Raw genomic sequence first — 6,142 nt, 5'->3', positions numbered from 1 at the left:
GCGAGCTAGTCCTGGAGCTGGGGGCGGGGCGCCGCACCGCGGGGGCGTGTCCACGTGGGTGGGTGGGCGTGGGCCGCGCCGCGCCTCCCGCTCGGCGGCTGCTGTTCGCGGGCTGCCTCGGGGCTGTGGGAGTGGAAGGGAGGCCCACTGGGACGACCTACAGGCCTGGCACAGAGCCAGTCGGTCTGCAGCGCCGAACCGCTGCTCGGCTCTGGCGGGCTCCCAGAGAGGGTCCCATGTTTGCACAGCAGCTCCTGAGACCCTGGCCCCGGGCATTGTTTGGGCTCCCATGGGGAACCTTGGCCCACTCCTGCCTCCTCTACCTCTCCTTCCCTGCAGTCTGGCCCCAGCCGTAGGGCTTGGGAACCGCTGGGGAGATGAAGCCCTGAGAGGTTGGGGAGAACCTGGAGTTCAGTGGTCCCTTGCTCCCGGGCTTGCAAAGCCTGGAGGTTTCCTAGAGGAACTCAGGCCATGTCCTGGCAAAGATGTTTTTTCTGGGACCCCGAGGGTTCGGCTCACACTGTGGCCTCAACCTACTCTCTGCAATTCATTCCTCTCCATTACCGAGAGCAGGAGAAGGATCAGGACTTTATTCTCTTTGAACTCTCTCAACTCCGGTCTAGGCCTGGTTCCTCAGGAGGGTCAAAGGCCCTAAAGTCTCATTTTAAGGGCTTGTGAGTATCACAAACCTTGAAATTGGGGCGAGATAAGAGTTCCTGGAGACCTGTTCAGCCTCCAAAGGTAACTGTGAGCCCTTTACCCTTTCCTGCCTTTTTGGCCCATGGAGAAAACACTAGGCCAGGAAATCTCTGAGGTCCTGGATGGGGGTGTGGGGAGAGTGTCAAGAAGAGCCAGGCTACCCCTTCTGACTTCTGCCACCTCAGTATGAGCTTTAGGCCTTTAGGCCTTGGCTCCAGGTGGCCATCACCTGAAACAGCAGTGAATTAACCCCACTGCCTGCTGAGGAAGCAGCTGAGATTTTGATGCTGCAGGTGGGGCTTTAAGTTCCAGCTTGTGGTTGAAGGGACTCTAGCTAGCCCGAGCTGGCTCTGGCAGGCCTTGCCCTTCTGCCCCCCCCCCCCTCACACACACACACTAGCTAAAAACCGCTGGATTACATTCCTAAAGATACCCACCACGGTCTATTCTCTTATTTGGCCACTTCCTCCAGAGGCTGAGATCCAGCTATCCCTATTCCTGCCCTAATTAACATGTCCAACTAAAATGAAACACTTCATCCTAACACGGGGTTTCTCCTTTTACCTTTTAAATCACCATTTTCCTATGGGCCACATCTGTCTCCTCTCTATCTAGAGGTTCCTCTCCTCCCTAATCCTCCATCTTCTGTCTTTGTCCCTCATTCCCTGTCCTTTGTCCATCTCCTTTGTTCTGAGAACTTTGTCTTCGTCTGAGCCAATATCGATCCTTTCAGTGACTGGAATTCAAACTGAAGTTCTTGTGTTGAGACCAACGCAGCAGGCTTAGTTTCCTCACATTTGGGAATCCTTCCCTTTTAGTGTCTTTTTTTGTTAAAGGAGTTGGGGTGGGACAGTCCTTAGTAGTGACAGAATGAACATTCTCTGAAATGTCTTTCTTCTGTTCGGCCATGGTTCTGTAGGTAGAGGGTGGGGCACTTTATTTTCTTTTTTCTTTTTTTCCATGTGACTTCTCCTGTCTTCCTCCTCTTCATACTCTGTGAAACTAGGATGTTGCTGACCCCAGAAGACTCCTGTAAGAATTAAATGAAGTGTGTGTGTGTGTGTGTGTGTGTGTGTGTGTGTGTGTGTGTGTTGGGGAGATGGTTCAGGATAAAGCACTTGCCCTGAAAACAGAATTAAGATTCCCAGAACCCACGTAAAGCCCAGTAGGCATGGTGGCCAACTGTATTCACAGCACTCAGGGGGCAAAGACTGCATCGTTGGGGCCTGCCAGCTATCTAGACTAGCTGGATGGTGAGCTACAATTTCAGTGAGAGAGACTGCCTCAATAATTAAAACAGAGACACCCCCTGTCAACTTCAGGCAAGCACAGGCATGGGTACGTCACAAATGCACATATACACACACACATACACACACACACACACACACACTAAATGGCAGACTGTGAGGAACACAATTATTGAAGTTTCAGAATACAATGGTTTTAGTGTCCAATAAGTGGTGGCTGTTATTGATGGTGATGATGAAATTGTCATTGCTGCCTCATACAATCAGACTTTCCAATTTCTACCCTTCTCAATAATTTCAGAACGAGATGCACGATGAAAACGCCCACTGCTTCACATCCCATCGCCTGACATTTGTAAGCGTTGTGCTCACGAATGCCTAGTTGGACTTTCCAGTAAGAGATAGCAACAATGGTGTCAAGATGGAGAGCAACTGAATCTTGGTATTCTCACCCAGCATATGCACAGTACTGGCGACATTATTTTGTGCGATGGCTTGGATGCTCAGCCAGCAGAATGCCTACAGAAAGTTCAGGGACTCCTGCTTCAGTGTCTGATGGTTCCTTCCTCATGCACTTCCTCCTTGGAGTTCTCATGCTTGTGGAGCTGGGTTTCCTTCAGCTAGCCCAGCACATGGCCTGGCAGGAGTCGCCCTACACTTCTTCACATTTTGAAAGGTCTGGGCAGCCTCTGCATGACTGCAGTAGGATCCAGGCATCCACAAGAGAAGATGAAGCACTGTGGGAACAGGAAGAGCAGGGCTCAGAGTCAGATGACGAGGTAGAATGTGACCTGAGCGATATGGAAATCACCAAGGATCTGCGCCAGTACTTTGCAGAGACTGAGAGGCACAGAGAGGAGCGAAGGCGACAGCAGCAGCAGCAGCTGGATGAGGAATGGCTGGGTGGCTACGTGAATGCCGACCACGACCTGTATTACAGCTGCCAATCAGTGGAGTCAGAGAGGTCTGGTGTAAAGCACCAGGCCGAGATGAAGAGTTTGTATGGGGAGAGTGCTCCCAAGATCCTGGCCATGGAGGCTTCTATACAGCTGAGTTTTGACAAGAAATATGACAAAAAGCAGCCCAAGTACTGGCCTGTCATCCCCCTGAAGTTCTGAGCTCTGAGCACAGGGACCCCAGGGAATGCCTCCTGAACACAGTCATTAGCTTCACTTCCTTTGTTTTTGGATGCATTCTCTTCAACTGTCCTTCTGGGCATTTCTCAGAGAAAGAGGTCCGTAGCCTGATAGAAACATGTTCAGCAAGTCCCTGTGGGCCCTTCACGTGGTGGATGCAATCTAATAGCCACACAGAATTCTGTGAGCAGGAGGGATACTGTTGTCAACATGAGGAAGATTCCTATGACCAAAAGCTATCATTGTGTGTGTTGCGCTGTCTCTTAAATTGCTAGTAATGTCTGGTTCACTAAAGTTCTTGCCTAGAGATGGAGGAAAACAGGACAGAGAAGCTGTATATCTGCTTGGCTCAGATGACCCATAAGATCAAGGGCACACTCTGTCATACCAGGATTTGCATTTCAACCCAAGTGTGGCAACTTGCTAGGTGATGAAAAAGGTGATTGTAGGAGCCCCAGGGGACTGCTGAGTTGAGGACAGGTGCTGTGGGAGCAGACTGCTCTGGACGGGTCACTGCAAGATTGTCACTGTTGAGCCAGTAGAAGAGCCCACTGTCAGTCCCCAGGCTTCCTTTATATTCCTGCCTTCATCCCCATGGAGGCTGCCTGCTGCTTGAAGGCAAGCTGGATGGTGGGGATATAGAGAGTGGAGCAAATACAGCCGAGGGCCAAGCTCGTGCAGGGACAGGTCGCCCCTAAGAAGTGTCCCTGGCCTTGTTCCTAGTTCCTTGGAAGATGCCTCATCAGTCACTGCTATGCAGAATAAGCGAAAGACTGGCAGTGCCATGCCTAGGCTGGAGAAGAAAGCTTCCATGTCCTCTTTTGAAAGCAGACTAAAATGTCAGGCGGGGTGTTTGCTGCGGGAAACAACCTATTCTAGCTAACTGGGGCACAAGGGGACTTAGTAAGATATGTGGGACCTCTCAGGGTAGCAGAAGCCAGGCTTGATCAGCCAGCAACCTTGATCTGATGCTAATGCTGCCAGCGCTGTCCCCAGGCCTGGGTGTTGCAAAGAGCAGTATCCGTGGACACAGACACTGGATGCTGCCATCTGGACCACAGCTGCCTCTGAAGCAGAGTGAATGCTGCTGCTGCTGCTGCCATCCTCACCAGCTGGATGGGCGCTGTGTGTATTGGTTCCTAATTCCTGGCCCAGAGCACAACATCTGGTTGGAGGAGCCCAGATCAGGCCCTTTGATAAAGCTGCAAGGGAAGCCAGGAAGAGGTATTTTCATGTCCTGCAGAGGGAAGTGGGCTCTGCCTGGTAGGACTACCTTAAATGCTGGTAGCCAAATAATCGTCCAGAGACTCTTCAGAGAACAGTGGGATTGCAGCACAGTTAGCTGACACACATGGACACTTAACTTGGTTCCTGATGCTGAGTGACATGATGCCCCTGGTCCCTGAGATTTGCGCTGCCCTGTGAGCCCCAGGTGTCAACCAGTGGTGGCTCCCTCATGATTTCTCATCTTGATTCTTTTTTTCCGGTAGGTGAAAGACAAAAGGACCTTCAAAGCAGTGTGGCTTGCTGCCCTTCCAGATGCAGGAGCAGTCCTGCCTGCTGCCAGGACAGGTGACTGGGTTTTTCCATTGTGGTGATGAATTGGGCTGAGTCACCGTCCCTCTGTGGTCCTCTCGTGACCATGACTGGGAGCAAGTAGGAGGACTAAATCATGGGGTTGCAGGGGCACAGATGAGCCTGGAGCCAAAGAATCTTCATCTCTTAGCTGGGAGAGGGAACGCAGGCACTCCCTCCCCTCCCAATTCAGAGGTCATGAGCCAGACAGCTAGCTGGAGGGGAGCCCTCCTCACCTTTCGTGACATTGACTTCTTGCCCCTTGGTGCTGAGCCCTGTGCCATAGAGTCCACTAGAAATAGGAGTTGATCTTTTCTTTAAACTTGATTCTGTGATGGAAGAAACCAGCAGATAGCCCAGAGTCTAGGCACCAGGGATACGTAGTCAAGATGCATAATTGAGCTTACTGTGGAGTGCATTGAGGGGCTGGGGCTCTCAGGATGGTCTTGCTGGAGGAAGAGACAGCTGAGCCTGCAGATAAATGTAAGGTCAGCAGATGGGGTGACTGGAAAGAGCTCTGTCCACTCATCTGTCTGTCCAGCTTCACATACACACAGTGAAAGATCAAGACCTTATTTAAAAAAAATTAAAGCCAGTATTAACATTTTAGGGTACAACATTACCATTTTATTTTTATCTTGATAAAAAATTATTCCTTTGGAAAGCCGAGAAAGAATTCTGTTCAAAGCCAGGCTGGGCTATCCAGTGGTTTCCAGGCCAGCCTGGGCTATCAAGTGAGAACCTGTTTCAATAACAAACAAAAATTCTCCTCCAATGTGATTGTAATAGCTGCACTGTTTTTTTTCCCCCTCTTTGGGGTGCACCTAATTTTCTTAGCCAACTCTGTATCACCTGAACATTTAGGGTATGTTCGTTTTTTTATAATTGGAAGCAATATTGCAAGTAGCTCCTGCCACCCAAGCCTTTGCACATGCCTGGCAAACCACTCAGCAGCCTCCCTTGTCTGGTTAGGTGTTCTCTGCCACCTGTCAGTGCAGCTCATTCCCATCTGGAAGCCAGTGTGCGCTTAAAGCACGACTGTTTCCACACCTGCACCGGTTCTGGGGAGAAGCCAAGGGAAAGAAAGGTGTGTCTGTCACCAGCCTCTACCTTCCCCAGTGTGCCAACCTGCCGTTAAAGCCCCAGGCTTTGATCTTGTTCTGTAGTTGTGTAAAGTGTTAGCGTTGGAAGAGATTGAACCCAACCAGGTTTCTCTTCTATTAGTGGAACTCCCTGTTAATCATTTCAAATAAATATTAAAAAACAAAACTGATGCAGACTTGTGGATGAACTGTGTAGCTGAGCCAAACAAGTTGATGTTTCTGAGTTGATGCTTTGTTACAAAGAGGGGCTCGTGCCTTCCATGGTCAAGGAAAAGCACCCCTCATGGCTGGTGGCCATGGCGGCTTCCCTGAGCCTTCGTGCCCACTGGCTGGAGCATAAGCTTGCAGGACTAACTGGAAGCACAGCTTCCATGGCCTC

The 6,142-nt window shown here is 50.6% G+C and overlaps 1 pseudogene; it reads left to right on the top strand.

Moving 5' to 3' along the window:
- Positions 1-1,701: 1,701 nt before the first annotated feature.
- LOC129687033 (gem-associated protein 8-like) lies at positions 1,702-5,049 on the top strand (annotated as a pseudogene).
- Positions 5,050-6,142: the final 1,093 nt, after the last annotated feature.

Source organism: Psammomys obesus, unplaced genomic scaffold (genome assembly GCF_907164565.1).
Source record: "Psammomys obesus unplaced genomic scaffold, mPsaObe1.curated_primary_1811, whole genome shotgun sequence".
In the NCBI taxonomy this organism is placed as follows: Eukaryota; Metazoa; Chordata; class Mammalia; order Rodentia; family Muridae; genus Psammomys; species Psammomys obesus.
Note: the sequence above shows the minus strand (reverse complement) of the source record. Positions and strands in the feature narration are given on the sequence as shown.